The sequence below is a fragment of the Vanessa tameamea genome, chromosome 7, assembly GCF_037043105.1.
Source record: "Vanessa tameamea isolate UH-Manoa-2023 chromosome 7, ilVanTame1 primary haplotype, whole genome shotgun sequence".
In the NCBI taxonomy this organism is placed as follows: Eukaryota; Metazoa; Arthropoda; class Insecta; order Lepidoptera; family Nymphalidae; genus Vanessa; species Vanessa tameamea.
The window spans coordinates 13,179,356-13,197,383 of NC_087315.1; the positions used below are offsets into that span (position 1 = coordinate 13,179,356).

Sequence of the window (18,028 nt, forward strand, 5' to 3'; positions counted from 1 at the left end):
ATTGTGATTCAGTACGAACCAAGCTTGAACTTCAAGGAGGGTTACATTTCATTCCAAATACCTGACAACCCCCTGAAACGCGATCGAAGCCACAGACGACAGCTAGAATATATAAAAATTAAGTAATATATTTTCATATTAATTGTATTTAAAATAAATAATTATTATGCAGTGTATCCAATTTGTGGAAATAATACATTTTTCACAATTAGCCGTACGCTTAATGTGTTACGAATCTTAGTATAAATACTCAGTTTTCTCAATTAAAAATAATGGCTTGGAATTAACGACCGCGATGATGTATGCAGCGATTTGCTTACTTGTGTTCCTCTGTGCTAGAGGTTTAGACGCATATCCAGGTAATGACAGTCAAGGTAAGCTGGTTTGCTTATAACTACACCTGGGAAAGGCTTACTTTTACTTGGTGTTAGGGCTTTGTGCTAGCACGAGGACAGGACATAACATATTTGATCCCAAGGTGGCTGGCACATTGACGATGTAAGGAATGGTTAATATTTCTTACAGCGACATTGTCTATGGGCGGTGATGGTGGCGGTTGTATGTCAGGATAATATTTTTATAACATTAATCTAACATTTCCAATTATAATTATATAACCATATAAGAACATATTTCCAAATATTTACTTTTGGTAAAATATGAAAGAAAAATGCCCTTTTCGTTTATTGAAGCTGATTTAAAAAAAAGTATAAATTATACAGGCATCTTCAACGATACTATAATTTGAGCTGATGTTACGTCATTACTAAGTGATTAGTACTCTTTCCGTGAATTTCTTATTCAATCAAATAACATTTCAGGGCCTGAAATTTCTTGCAAAGATAACACGGAATGCACTGTACTTTGTTCGTGGATTAAGCACATAGAGACATCAGGACAATGTGTTAGAAATAATTGTATCTGTGAGAAGACGCCGTTGCTAGCAGTTGCCAATAAACCTTATCCTCCCCACCGAAGAATGAATTCACAAACAAATTCTAGATGTGGGAAAACTTGGGAAGATTGAACATAAGTGTAATTTAAAAAAAGAAATCAATGTATTATTGTCAATAGAACGTATGTTTTATTTGGTTAATTAAAACAATTTATTTATAACATACCGATATTTATATTTTAATAAAATAAAATAAATATTGTTCTCATAATTAAACTTTAATACTCTCACTTATCACGTGAAATCATAATAGCCATACTTACTGTTTGCAAAGGGTAAATTGTTGTATTTGATTAAAGAAAAAATATGGCGTTAGACAATTTTAGATAAAAAAAAATATGAATGAATTAATGCAAATATAGTAATATGAACTTGTAGTACATGTATGTACGTACTATCTTAAAATACATTAAACATTTACCTTCTTGATCTTTTAGTGACTTATGCTTGAAACCCAGATGCTAGACAAATTTATTTTACCTTTTCTTTTATACTGTGTTTTATATAACGGACCCCATATAGTACTCTAGCATACTCATAACATAATGATTAAATGTTATAATGTGTTAATAGGTGAAGCTATATTTTTACTCCTTTTTACGAAAAATACTAAAATTAAAATATTAAAAATTAAAATGCGGCTACTGATTATTATTAATACTACATTTAAGTTTTTCGTGTTAGTAAAAATTTTTTAGAATGTTGTTGACCGACAGAAATATTTAGATTAGTGTAAGAACTAGTGAATGAAAATAATAAAAATTTTGAACACATTTACAAAGATTCATATACAAGCGACCTACTCTGGCTTCGCAAGGCTGCAATGTATTAAAATATAAAATAGTTATACTTATTTTATAACGTTTATTCCAATATGTCATAAATAAGAAATATGAATAATATCAAAATTAGTTCGAGTCGTAATTATATTTATAATAGATTATATTAGATCAACAGATCCGGCTAACTCTTTCACAGTGAATTATTTGTTGGTTACGTGTAATTTGGAATTGGTGATATTTCGAATTAAATTTAAAGTTTAAAAGAGAAAGAATATTATAGTTTAAAGCTGAAATTCATGCCTAAAGTAAACTAACTAAAATATATATCTATCCCATTTAATAATGAATTGGTGACAATGGCTCGCAAACAATATATAATTTTTATTAATTTTCAGAAGATAATAAAAGTTATTATTAGTTTATATTGTTTCGATGCTGTTTTCTAGATCTAGATCTAGCTAGCGTTTCGCATGTAAGCACACAACAGTACAATAACAGTTTATCAACTTCATTGTTTAGTCATTCTGTACAAATTATAAATACAAACCTTCATAGTTTATCGCTCTTTCTTTTAGTGAAAATCATTGAGTGTTTTACAATTTAAACTTTGTTTTATACTTTTTATAGATTTCTTAGTAGTTTCAGTAGAAAAGGCGCCCTAAAATAAATGATCGGTAACAAATACAACGAAATAGTGTGGCCCCAAAAGAGAGCCCCCTGAAACTCTTTTTTTTTTTTATTTACTTTACAACATCCACGGGCTCACAGTGGCCCGTGCCTATTTTTACATTTTATTTTTATAAATTGTGGCGTTATTTTATATTTTTACTGAACATCAACAGATCTTCGCTGGACTTCGAGCTTGTCGTCTTCTTGGAAGACGTGGCCCACACTGACATTTTTTTTTCAATTTAAAATAATATATAAATAGTCCATAATAAATAATATATGATAATATATAATATATAAAAATACTGTACATGATGATTTTTTTTTTATTTTTTAATCCTAATTACTGCAATCCAGCGGGCCATACTCCGTGCTCGATCAGAGAGAGCACAGCCTCGGCGACTCTTATAACTAAAACACTTAAAGTAGTATCGGTTTGTTTGGATTGATTCCTTTCAATCTTTAAGCTTTCTAAAATATTACAATGATTTGATTCACTTTGTAGTAACCTTTGAAAATATCACGAATAAACCTTTGCACAGCATAGTGAATACCCAAGCGAACCTGAAGCTCTACACTGTTATAAAATAATTTCTTCTGAATGTAAATTTTTTATTAAAATTATTTTTAAATACGTTTAAAAGTAAATGTTAATTTCATTTTAATCGATTAAAATGCACGCGTTCTAACAACTGGCCATCTCGTTTAATTTTTTTTTATTTGTAAATATTAACAGTGCCGCCTTAATTATTAAATACATTTTCGGGTTGAGTTTTCTTGAAATGAAAATATTTTCACTGCATCATTAAATTTATTCAAAAATTAATAAAATAATCGACATTCATATTGATTTTATTGGTAGAAAATTTCGAGCTGAATGTTTGGTTATTTGCTTTTGAAACTTCATGGTGGTGCACAGTAACAACTTTTCATATAACAAATCGGCGTTGTGTTAACTATACAGCTATACCTGCAAGGCGATATGCAGTCTTCGTTGAAATCACAATCTGTAAAGAAATCAATATGATATATCAATAGGGAGAATAATTTTATGGATAATTTCTGGGAGGCAAACCGAATGATTAGTCACCAGTTGGTCACAACTTAGCACTGTAAGAAATATATCTCACTTTTTAATGTGCCGCTAACCAAAGTATTTCAAATTACACTGGCCCACTCACCATTCAAAGAGTAATAAAGCCATTCAAGTTATTATAGGTATGTTAAGCGGTAAATTTAAAAAGATAATGTAGTAACAATCTCAAAAAAGAAAATTGTTATACAAGCAAAATATCATATCACGTATAGCGTATTTATGTCGCAGGTATTGCACCATAGGGACCCGCTTCTCATTGCTTAATAGTAAGTTTTTTAAATTGATTTAGGAGAGCAGACTTGCAATTGGGTCACATAATGGTAAGTGGCCTCAACGCCTATGGATATTGCCACTGTAAGAATAGTAATCATTCCTTACATTGCACCAATGCGCGCCCAACTTTGGGAGCTAAGAAGTTATGTTCCTTGTACCTGATGTCGCATTGGTTCACTGACTCTTCAAACTACAATAATACTAAGTATCAGGCGAGATCATCTTCGCCCCTCAAGGAGAGCTCTGCAAAGCAAGGTACAGTTTGCAAGGGGCAAAGGATGTGTTACATCAAATCAATAACGTAGCCACTCAGGTCTTTACCGCCCATCGTATTAAAAAGAAAAAAAAAAATCTTTGTAAACCAAAAAATAATAAGTTGTTTCTTACAATTACTTTGACCCCAGACACTCACGCCGAAGCTTGCAATTACAACAAAGAGTATAGCCAGTACGAACTTCATTTCGAGTTGAGGTGCTACTTGATTTGAATATCTCGGTACATATCTCCGAATATATATGTTTTATTTTTGCCGTGGATAATTCTCTAATTCTATGAAATGCCCATGACATAATTGAATTACATGCATTATTAAAATACAATAATATAATATTAAACATTTTAACAATCACTCAATTATTGTTTTAATATTAAAATAATTAAAATTACGTGTAATATTTTTGTTTCAAAAACAGTAAATGTTTTTCTATCTATTATTTCAATTTGTTACAACGATAACAAATCTTACGCATTACTTTTAAATATTATATTCAATAAAATGGCCACAAATGCACAATTTATATATCTATGACATCCAGAAATCTCAAGATACCGTAGTTTTGGATAACTAAACACTTATTTAGATTATAATAATCTCCTCATAATCAAATTTCGGTCAAAAAGGCCAATTTCAAATAATAGTTGCACAGGAGATTGTTAAAAATTAATTGTTATTATTTTGTAGTATATTAGGAAAATAATCAAAAAATAAAATCAAAATACTTTTTATTATACACCAATAAACACACATAAATCACATTCAAGAAAGATGCACAAGAGGGGGCCTTATCGCTAAAGTAGCGATCTCTTGCAGACCTAAGAAAAAAAACCAGAGGAAAAAAAGTAAAGTTAAAAAGGATTATTGAGTAATTTCACATTTCAATAATTGTAGTTTATTAGTAGTATTATTATTTAGATTTTATTCGTTAAATACACCATTTCTCGTGACATTTTTTTTTAAATTCATTAAAAGCATTTAAGGAAATTAAACATGTCATCGCTGCTCTTGAGGATCTATTTTGTTCACGACCCACAATTTTCATCTAGGTAGAGTAATCAAGATATTTAGGTAAATACCTTGATTACTCATAATTTCAACTAGAATATTCTCAAATGAAATAAGGTGTCAAACTCACGCTTGGCATGAATAGCAAATGAAACAATTACTGTAAATGGCTGTTAAAGCACGAAGCGTATAAATGATTTTTTGTAATTCGTAGTTAATTTGAAAAAATGAAATACTATAAATATCAGGTTTCTCCGTTCTGAGAAGGCAAGTTACCTGAAGGTTGCTACAGAAATGAAGCTAACGTTGAATTTGTCAACTTGGGTCCTAATCATGGCCGCCGCCTTGTCGCTGTTGGTCAACACTGCTACAGGTGAATTCATATAATATCATATTTAAATAGTCGTGTGCCTGGGGTATCCCATTGAAAGTGATTTTCTAATTTAACATCAGAAATGGTCAATTTCCATAACCTGATTTCTGAACAACACCTTCCTCCACTTTTATGAAAAAATATTTCTTAGTGTTTACCTATGTTCCATCCCAATTCCTACTTCCCAATTCTTTTGAAATTTTAATCCCGCTAGTTCAAGGGATTTACGCTGTGCGTTGTGAGATCAGTCGTCAAGTCGACTTTATTATATTTAGTAGATTATTCAAATGCCATATAATTCCAGCTAGTTGATTTGCTTATGGGCTTAAAAATCAATAAAGTCACTAAACATTTTGGGCTTCACGGGATATCAGGTGCAGGACTTAGCCTCCAGAACTTCGTCTTATATCTATAATCTTATGGTGTTTTAATAGTCTGATCTATTATCATAGGAATTTTCTGTCTTCGTGGAATAAAATATGCATTGTTTCAATTTAAAATAGATTTTAAGATCGGCAAATGAGTCACTTTAAAGTAAGTGGTTATCATCGCCCGTATACATTGACATTTGCACTGTATGAAATATTAACCATTCCTTACATCGCCGATCTACCACCAATCCTGGAAACTAAGATGTAGGTTCCTTATGCCCGTAGTTTCGTAGTAATTAAAACAATTTCTATTTGCTAGAATATGTGACGAGTGGGCGGTACGTACCCAGACTTGCACAATGCCCTACCATTTTATGACTCCAATTTATTTATTAATATTTATTTATGTTTATTTCTCAGCTGAATATTGTTACTCGAAGTACGATTGCTTAGCACCATGCACACGTGCTTGCCCTAACTATATAGATGCGTTGTGCTACAATTCTCAATGCTCCTGTCAAATAAGATCCAGTAGATCAGAAACAGAAACAATTCCACAGAGGTGTTATTGATGATTTATCTACTGTTTAATTAAAAATATTTTCATCAATACTTTTTGGTTTTATTTACTTGATTTTTGTAAAGTACTCGATATATAATTGGATTCTTCCGAATGTATTTTATTTTGTACGAGCACGTGTAGTGATATTATTTTATAATGAGCTAATTTGAAAAGGTTGAAGGCAGAGATGTTTTGGTGTTGTGGGTTGAATTAGCATTTCATTGGAGAAAGTATAAATCACTACATGTTCTCAAATATGTAATTAATTTTCATAATTACATAAATCATGAAATTTTTAATTATGAAAAAAATTGTCTTCAGCCAATCGTAACCAAAAGTTTTTCCTACAGAGTTGTATTTGACCCAGGTATAGTCACCAAAAACTTCGAGAGGTTTCCCTTTGACGTATATCAGCCCCGGCACGGTTATTATACTACTAATGTAAATGTATTCAATGAACTCTATTATTTAAACGTAACAAAGATTATTGCAACTCAAAAACCATTGCCTTAACCAAAGACAACTTATAATTTTTTTAATTGTCAATAATTTTCTGAAAGGTTTAATTATTAGAAAAAACATATTTTTTTCCTTGAAAAAAAAAAGTGCAGTGCAGGGCAGTGCAGTCGGCTCTGAATGTATGAATTAATTACTGAATTTACTGACTGTGTCACTCGGGATGATGCAAGGATTCTAAAGATTTATGCTTCTAAATATGTTCACGCATTTAGAAGTGACGGTGGAATTAAGAAAGATAAACACGTCAACCCTGACCACATTAGAGTCTTTTTTCGACATACATCTAAAAATCCTTGTTTTTGACTTACTTAAAGTCGGAGAATTATAAAAATATTTGTACAATTATGCTTGTAGTAGAATTTTGTAACATCACTCTAAATAATGCTAATATTAGAGAATTACAATTAAGCTTTATAATCTATTTGAATAATATTTTTTTTTTATGTTAGAGGTGGCAAACGAGCAGGAGGCTCACCTGATGGAAAGTGACTACCACCGCCCATGGACACCTGCAACATCGGGGGGCTTGCAGGTGCGTTGCCGGCCTTTCAGGAAGGAGTATGCACTTCTTTTCTTGAAGGTTCCCAAGTCGTATGGGTTTTTTGTTTGTTTAATTATTTGTGAAGATGCCTACATAAAATATTATTTTTTATAAATACATTATAATTTATATAAAAACGGAGACAAATAATCAAATGAAATAACATAATATAATATTTCGCAAAATTTACCAATATAAAGTTCCCAGGATAGGTAATCCTCCAAGGTTGTAAGTAAATCATTATACAAGAATTGTCTTGTCTTGTCATGTCATGACAACGGAACATTAAACGCTTCAATAATGCGTTGGAATTGTTTAAAATCAGGGCTCTATTTTGCGTAACGTTGTATGCACAGCAGCTAATTTACAGTACAGTTGGCACAGAAGCTTGGTTTTCGGCGACATCAAATGTGTATTATTGATTCATGAAAGTCGAGTTTGCATCAAAACAAATTACAATTAACTAAAAAACTAAAGCTCAACGATAGAGCGACATATATTTGCCGTTTGGGCCGAAATTGTATTCCGTGTTTAATGTGATTTGAAACAAAAAAAAAAACTATTGTCAATATAATTATTTATATATTTGATTATTTGTAATGCAAATATGTATATTATTATATTTACATAAATTTCATTTCAAAGTTCACGCTCTATTAATAACAAACCTTTTTTCGAAATAATGTTGAAAGTGTCCAGTAATTGTAAAAAACGAATACTTTAATAGTGAATTTAATACATTCTGCTTTTTGTTAATTAAAACTAAATTATCGACATAAATACAAGGTACTTTAACAGAGCGATCATTGTTAACATCGTCAGCTCTTGTATTAATTGACGTCATTTTATGGAAAAAATTAAAGAGTTGTCATTAAAAAGTAAATAAAAACATCTCGGAAATAATATAATCTCGTGTTTTTTCCTTGGCGTGTCATTTTCCTCATTTAAATAATGAGGAAAATAATTAGCGCAAAAATAGATCCGTAGGGGATCCCACTTACTAGAGCCTCACTAGAACTCTTTCTGTTTACATGTTCCCTCTGAATTCGATTGCTTACGTATGAAACCAGATAATTAAATTAATACCACTTAGCTTATATATTAGCTTATTTAATACTACTGCTTTGCAACCAGAATTTAATGTTGCATACAATCAATACAATACAAAGACCTTTGATAGGTCACAGAATACCCCTAAAGTATCCTACGACTCCTCTGAGGCCTCAACAATATTTTCAAGGGTCATCCGACTCCTTATATTCAAATTTAAATAGTTTTGTGAGTATTACAATTTTTGTTATCAAAACATTTTATTCAGCATTACTTTTTGAAAGATTTTGCTTAAGTTACTGAAAGAGGTCTATAGTTCCTTGGGTCTGAAGTACAACCGAATTTAAAAAAATTTAAAATTTTTATACTTTCATAATTTAAACAATAAAAATGTAAATTTAAGTATTAAATTTTAGCTATTATGTCAAAACATTCGCTCACACTTGACACAAAAAATAAAAAGTAATTTTTCACGGCGTGAAGCGTAAAAATTGATTTTTCGTATTACACGTAATTACAAGCAATTAAATAATATAAATATCAGAAACTGTTCTCTGTGAATGAATATTGCTGCAGCAATGAAGTGTACGGTTAATTTGTCAACTTGGATTGTAATCATGGTCGCCGTCTTATCGGTGTGCGGCAGCGCTCTTGCAGGTGAGATCAGATTTTTTATTTACAATACGTAAGTAGGCTAGTACCTAAATGGACCACCTGATGGTAAGTGGTCATAGCTCATATCACTAAAGCGCCACGAAACTTAGCAACTAAGATGTTATGTCCATTGTGTCTAAAGTTACACTGGCTCACTCACCCTTCAATCTGTAACACAACATTATGGGTGATCACCACCCAGACAAATCTACACAAAGTGCAGCATTAAAATCGTGTAATCGTCAAAGAAAATATGCTACACATACACCTCGTTGATATTAGATTATGTAATTTATTTTAATGCAAAGTCAGGTGTTGGTTTGCCTACGCGTTAACTCACAGTATCTGCATTCCAAGTTTCAGCCAAGTCTGTTCACTCGTTTTTCCATGATCGATTGACAAACATCCAAACCAGAAGATTGAGAGACGTTACTTTTGAAAATTAGGTTTAATGTTTTTACTTTAAAACTCGTTTCCGAAAGAAATCATTTCGGCGCCGTGGTGTTTCTTCCTTGCCATTGACGTGTTATGTTTCGTTCTTTATTTTGTGCAACTTTATTTAATACTTATATTTTTCAACAGAATTTTGTGTTGTGTCTGAAAATTGTATTCAGCCTTGCAGAAGATTGTGCCCCTACTCGTCGTATACGATATGCTACAACTCACAATGCTACTGTCAAGCTGCGCCAAGATTAGGATAAAACAAGCAGTATCCAATGATGTGAATAAAACTCCTTTCATTTAAATTCGTTGTTTGTTGTCAAAATTGATTTCTTTGTATAATTTATTTTTAATTTTACATATTTCGAGATATGGTCTATGTAAAGTTAATTAATTTGTTTTGAAATGTTATGTATAAATTAAAACTATTTCCGATTTAACTTGATTTAATTTTTTTTTATTTCTAAATTATGTTATTCAGACTGAATATTCTTATACACAGCTATTCCAATCCTTCTGTCCTCATTGGCACTATAAATTAAAAGCCACCGTGACAATGTCTCTGCTGGCATTACCATAACCATCCTTATTCAATAACATACAAGTTAAGCAATGCAATCGGCTTATAAAAATAAACTGACATTAGTGTTGTAAACAAATTTAACAATTGACATCAATCTAGAAAGACGCATGAAATTAATAATTATAAAAAAAAGTAACACAGCCTGTATAAATGTTGGGCAAATATATACTCTCTTTGGAAAAGGTTTAGAGCTTCTTCCACAATGCTGCTATGTGGAGACAACTCCTAGTGTTATTCACCGCTGAACACAAAATTAAACTCAGTAGTGCTTGTCGAAGGACCCGCAATCTTTCACTAGAATTCATGTGTCAAACCACTGTGGCCCAGTCTCGGCTCTCAAATTAATGTTTTAATAAGAAAGAAAATTAATAACAAAATTGCGATACACTATATTTATTAGGATTACAAAGTGATATGACTCAATGATAGTATTATTTTGTAGTTAGTAACGTGATTTTATTAGGGTACGAATAAAATTAAATACCAAATTATAATTCAGTAATATTATTCCAATGTTGGAGCTAATAATTTCATGTTAAAATTCACTGCGTGAAATATTTTGTATGCAACGTGAAGCATTCATATTTAATGCTATTGTTTTCTTTAATATTAGCTATTCGCTTAAAACTGGCATTATAATCACGCCACGAACTCTAAAACTTAAAAAAAATTATATATCAAAACTGTTCCAAATTTAAATTTGAGCCGTATTAAAAGTAAACTATCATTTCATTAACCTCTATCCACATTTCGAACGGGCTCCGCATTCATTGCACTTTTCCGATGGCCCTCCAAAGCGGCAGTGATCAAATCAAGCGTTTATTTGTACGGAACCACTCGGCCGTGCGGATTCGCGGATCATCCGCGTATATTTGCGGGCTTCGATTTAATCAGAGCATGGAAAAAGCAGGCTATTAAAATGAGCAAAGGCTTCAACGATAGGCCGCTTTGTGGTCAAGTTTTTGGGTTTGGAAATTGGATCCGCACATTGACTATTTGGTCATCCTTTGTATATTTAAAGGTTTAACACTTCAGTAATAAAACAATCAATTTCTTTTATAATATTCGTTTTAAATTAAATAGCTATTAAAATCCACTCACTAAAAATAGCATCATGCATATAAGACGACTATCATGGGCTTTCTTTATTTGCAAATTTTTTTAATCGGCCATTTTTATTTTACTTTATCTGTAGTATATTTTCTTTCGAATTCTTATCTTTCGATTTTGAGATATCCATTGCATAAGACTGTTTAAAGGAAATATAATGCAATTTGCAATTTTAAACAGTTCAATAAAATGTTTTGTAGCAGCGGCTTATTTACTTTTATATTTTATAAATGTTCACTGTGTAAGTTTGAAATGAACGCAGCCATATGTGTAATAAAATTAATTAGAATGTTTGTACCGTTAGCTAGTCGGTACGTTGACAGTTCGCTGACGAATCATTTTCGCATTTACGCACGTGCTAATTATTCGATATTTCAGAATCGATATTATTGGATATCGTCGTAAAGTCCTGTATCAATTAACAGAGTGTATCATGGCGGTATTGACAAAGCGGTGTGTTTGCCCGCAATGAGCTCGGTAATTAGCGCCGAATGGAAGTGAGCCCACTGACAATCTGTTTGATCGAAATTGTGCCACAGCTTAAATATATCAGTTAGATGTTACGCTCTATATTACAATAAACAATTTAAAAAATATATTAGTGTTAAGTATATATATTTACTATTAAATTATAGCGTATAGAGGAAATTATTCTTCAATGCTTATTTGATTATACTTAATGGTTATAATATAAAAATAAAATAATTATTCCAGTTAAAAAAAATAAGCTTTACGCTAAACTTAAGTCGCATCTCAACTTTAAAGAAACATTAACAATATATCCACTCTGAAAATCACTTGGTACCATCCGTCAGCCAACTCTTGCTCGGAGCAGCTCGCACATTGGTCAAATAAAATAGCGCGCGCTTCCCCAACTTCCTGTTACACATTTCCGTCCCTTTTCACCAATAACTCTCACAGATTGCGAGAAAGCGAGAAGAATGATGTTACACGTGAAAAACAAACATATTTATTTTAAATTTAAGCTGATATTTTCTATGATATTAAAATATATCATTGATAATTATAAATCATTAATGATATATTTTAACATATTATAAATTAATATTATCATTGTGAAAACTGCTTTTATGTACTCTGTGGTCGCAGTCAGCTTGTTAAATCGCTTCACAAACAAATTGGTAGCTCATGTATTTCGTATCAACGTGATAGTGTTAACGCGATCTCATTTACGCGATAGGTGACAATTTGTTTCAGGAATTATGTAAAATAAGTATTAACTATAATTCGAATTTAAAATATAATAAAACTGTTTAAAGTATGGGAAATATGACCGTTACTGTTCCGAGATAGCTTTAGGCCCAATTCGGATTTTGTGATTTGTTCGAAGCATTGCGGAATCAAATCTGGGCATCACTGATAAAAATCTAGAACTGACATTGAAGGGAAACATCGTGAGAATATCTACATGTGTCGAATCAAATTCTGTCACATGTGTCTCCACCAGCACTCAGTAGAGCATCGCGGTGGAATAAGCTTCAAATCTTTGCTCGAAGAGGCGAGGAGCCTTATTGCCTAGCAGAATAACGTTCATACACTTTTACTTAACATTTTTTTAAATTTATTAATGAATAAGTATAAATAAACATTTATTATCTTGATAGAATCTAAATAATTAATTAATCTCGTCATATATCGAATATAATATATAAAGTTGATGACAAAGTTATCGAAGAGTACACCTTAAATCTACAAAAAATTAAACCGAATTAAATAAGAATCATTTCTACCGTCTTAAGAAAACATAAGATGTAAAATATTGAACAATTTTCCTCTTCCAAGATCATAAAAAAAATATTATATACGTCAAATACATTTCAATTAAGGTATTCTTAATCGGCAAATAAAAATTTACACATTACCAAACTTCAAATATTTTAACAAATATGTTTGAAACATTCAAGGTGAGGTAAATTTATAAAACTCTAAATCACTATAAAAGAAAAACGTTAATTTTATTGCATCCGGAAACCAGATATAAACATTAAATATTAGCCTGTATATAATACAGAGAAATTCATTATTTTCACGTTCATTAGGAAATGAATGATGTACGCGTGGGCGGGGCATTAAAATCGAGACATGACAGAATACTGAACAGAGACCACAGTTCGACTAAAACGCTAACATCGTACGTTAAAAGTACAGAATGTCACTTACATATTTTTACGTTCCCGTTTGAAAGATGAGTGAGCTAAGTGTAACTACAAGAACAAAGAATATTAATAATTTTGAAATTGGAATATATTTTCATCTAAGCTGTCAGACGTAAGACATACATATTCGTATCCGTTTATTTTGTTTCTAATTCACCTCGAGCGATTAACGTTAACGCGAATCGTTTTATAGAAGGTTTTATAGGATAATGGTTGGCACAGAGTGGTTTCGCGTGTAACCTCGACGGGGAACTAAGCCCCTTCCTTTAGTTTTTTACGCCGACTTCTAGGTGAGTACATTGTATTGCTTCCATTGTTCGGCTCAAATCCGACAGTCGACTCTTTTATATAACTCTATTTAGTTCTATATGGATGATTATTTTAAGATGTTTTGTATAGCGTTGTATCTGTGCTGTATGTTCAAAAAGAAAATTCTTTGGTACAGTATAACTTCATCTCTTCCTAGTTGGATTATGTTAATTACTGTAAGATTATATGAGGAATAAATCAGTTTATTTTAGCCAAGTAGCGTTAAATATTTGGTATCAATAAATAAATAATATAAAATGTTCACAAAAAATAACTGACTTTTCATACTGTATTTTTTCTTCACAATTAAATGGAATCAAACGAGTAGTATACCCTTTCAAACACAAAAATATTGTGTTTGATATAAATTAAATTAAATATAATATAAATTACGGAACTCTGTTAATCTCTTGCTTTTTTAAGTCGGATAAATATACATGACAATAACGTGTTTTCCTTTGAAATATATTCAATCAACTTTACCTATACGTGTGTGTGTGTGTGTATAAGGTATGATCTGTATCATATATTACTTTTACTTAAAACTCAACAAAAAGTGTATATGTGTGTACCTCCTTCTTTTCTTAATAGATGATTCGTCTTGTATAACTTTTTCGTAAATAATTTTTTAGTATATTTTATCAATAATAGACATTTTCGATTAAGTTTTATACAAATTGTTTAATTAAAAAAAAGGAATATTTTCACAAATAAAAAATTCGCATGTCTTTTTGGATAGAGCTACGAGCTCGTATAACAGAGTAACGTAAGAGATTTTTTATATTTTGTTATTCTTCGGCGAAATTCAATATACATATATGTCAATATATATTTTTATGTGTTACAAGACATAAACCAACAACTGACCTTGTATATAATTATGACATTTAAGATGAAAGCGACAAAAAAACTACGAATTAACGTGACGAATTTTCGTCGTAGAGGAATCAGGTCAGGAAATAATGTGGCTTTAACTATTTTAGTGGCAGCATTGTTTATATATCATTCTATTTTCAAATTTAATTTTAAATTTGGAACGAACATATTTATTGTATTTGTAAGAAACAAATATAAATCGATTTAATTAGTACCATTTATTTACTAAATATATTTACTAGCAATGTAAGGGTATACTTTTTTGGTCGTTTAATATAAATTTTCAAGAACAAAATGGTGAACTATAAATTAATGTTTTAAGCGGTTCGACGCTGCAAGGGACTGCATTATGGTGTACTTTGATAATTTATATGAATATTTCATAGATTTACGACTCTACTGGAGATTGGCTAAAGGTTTTAAGAAATATTGTGTTGTGTGTTATGTATAAATATTGAATGGTGGTTTCGTTTTAAGACTTACCTCAAGTTTAGAAACATTGAGGTATTGAAAAAAGTACCAGGACAAAAAAATATGGAAATTGTAGTGCTCAATTATAATATTTTTTAATGTTATCTGAATATTTCCGGTTCTAAAAAAAGTATCGATGGTATATTTTATTTACGTTATTATAAATAGTTTATTAGCATTTTTGTTTAATATATTTAATATTGGCAGCGTAACGTTGAGCATTAACGTCGAGATTTTAAAAAAATAAATACTCTCACACATTTTAACTTTGCTGTGAAATTTATGTATGTTATATGGATAAAAAGAACACAATATGTTAATATGGAATAAAAAGCATTATTAATTGTCACGTACATTTCGATTCAAAGTTTGAGCTAGAATCCATAGACAATATAATTTTAAGCTAAATATAATTACAATTGCACAATAGGTTAACTTCAAAAGTCTTATTTCGATCTAAATAGAAAACGAATTTAAAAAAGGAACATCGAAAATATTTTAATGTCAAATAAATTGTTGTGGCTAGAAGAAATAATGAACAACCAACCGGTACGACTTATTCCATAGTTCGCAGCACATTGACGATATGTGATGAGTTTATTTGGACGAAGGTGATTTACATTATGCCCATTTGCTTAACCACATATCCAAAATAAAGAAATTAATAGATCATGACTTTTTTTTAACTATAAATAAGGCAAAGGTTAAAAATAGTTTTCTCAGACAGTCAATAAAATTTGGATCAAAAGCGAGTGAATGTCGGGGCTCTTTAAAATATTTATTGCCAACGATTCTTCAAACTTTATAACATCGTTAGTCGTTAATAATGGCTGGGATTTTTTTATATGTAATTTATTTTGACTTAAATAATGGATTATTTTATTTAGAGAATCGACCGAATTTTTTATTATCTTAGTATTGAAATATACAATTTTATTCACATCATAAACTAACTCTAATTGGAGTAATAACAATTACTTTTACTATTTTCTCCTGAATTAAAAAATAAAATGAAATAACGCAATGTTTAGTGTCATCGAACTGAAGTTATCAAGAAAATATATTCCTTTATGTTAAAATATTAAATGGTTATATATATTAGTGTTTTTACAATATTATGTATCCTTGAATAATAGTATATAATTAAACATATACATAGTTTAATATATATTTTTACACAAATTGTATAGTTTATTTTATATATTTGAAGCCGCGGCTGCTGCTGGTCACTCTGTATTCACGTTCATTTATTTTTATTTCGTTTTAAATTGCACAAACATCTATAATCCCTTTTGGACTTTAACAGCGTTTCCATGCAGTCCTAGCCACATATAAAAAAAGAGATTCTAATTTTAAATATAAAACAAAAATGACTATAAACGTATACGATAAAGTCGTGAACACACTCGTCTCGGCCGAGTTACTCAATTAGACGGCGCATTAGCAGCGTGGCCCTTAATGAACTTCCTAGGTGCAAACGCTAAATTTAATAATTGCTCGGACGTGTGTCCTACTCTTAGCATGTGTATGCATAGTATGGAAATGGCTATTTTATATTTATACATTCTTCAAAATCAATATAAGTACCCATTTAAAGCAATGTTTGCACATATGTGATATGTAATTTTAGAAAGGTTTGCTTTGATTTCAATATATTCAGTTCTCTACCCCCAAGCCTTCAATTCTAAATTTGTCTTTAAATTGTTTTGCTTTATAAATTGTAATTGCTTAAACAATCACAAAAGATTCTTAAGCGTTTCAAGTTGAATAAGTTATTCAGGTTTAAAATAAGGAAATTAATCCATAGTTTTTGAACGATATATTAAATTTAATTGTATAAACCGGAGTCGAGTTGCGAATTTGGCGCTAGTTTCAACAGGAAGATAGCATTGTATGCACACATTTGTATCGTCTGCCCGTCACGTGCTTGAACATTTATTTGCGTCTTTTCCACCACACCGTATCGCATTAGATCACGATGGTCCAGTGAAGAGAAAATTTGGTTCTTAATATTAAAATCGGGTTCAAATCTAGATAAGCAGAAGCAAAATATACTTTTTTCTAGTAGGCTCTTGCGAGAACCTTTTTACATAATTAAATTGAATTCAAATCTAGCACCAATTCTACTGAAACTGTATATTCTACTGAGAGGAACCGGCAAAATAATTCATCTTGTTCTCAGCGGTGAAGGAAAACACGTGGCTCTCCAAGGCCAAGGTATCCTATTGAGACAAAAGGTCGTATTTTTTAGCATTATTATATTATTATATGACATACTTAAATAATGTAATTCATTTAACTAGACCAATACAAGCACTTTTGAATCATCATGATAAAATATTAAAACTCTAAAACTAACAACGGTTCGGAATTTAAATTCCACTGTAAAATCGTCAGGAAAATTTATAGTTTATGTAATGTAATAATTATATAACATTAAACTGATTATAATGTATGAAAGTAAAAAAAATACTCCCACAAAGCTATTTTATCATTCATATCATCTTGTATTATATTCCTAATTTATTAATACATTTTTAAAGCATAAAAATAAGTGCTAAACAATAAACGAAGTCGCGGGAAATGTCAGGTTAATATTTAGATAATTATTAAAATGTAGTATGCTTCTCGTTACCTTTACGAGGCCGATTCTGTACATTCGCGCGTTATGATCTCGCATTAAACGCAATACGCACCGCTTCGAAATTTGCTTATGTAATGCATTTATATACATATATAATAATTTTGTATAAATTTGTAATAATTTTTGGTAAATTATTATTTAGTTTTCTTTGTTGAAATATTTTATATGCTTGTTTAAAAGTTCTATGTTGTTTTTACCTTTTTTTGATATTGTCAAGTTGAACTTTGGAGTAATAATGCAAAAAAACCTTTATTAAAAGTACAACACAGTATAACACCTCGTCTTATTCC

The 18,028-nt window shown here is 30.6% G+C and overlaps 1 long non-coding RNA gene across 1 annotated transcript; it reads right to left on the reverse strand.

Annotated features, from left to right (window-relative positions):
* Positions 1 to 3,197: 3,197 nt before the first annotated feature.
* On the reverse strand, positions 3,198 to 4,290 carry LOC135193369 (uncharacterized). The gene is made up of 2 exons (XR_010309189.1): positions 4,163 to 4,290; positions 3,198 to 3,413 (listed from the first exon to the last, which is right to left on the reverse strand). It is a non-coding gene; the product is annotated as an uncharacterized LOC135193369 (long non-coding RNA).
* Between the last annotated feature and the right edge of the window lie 13,738 nt (positions 4,291 to 18,028).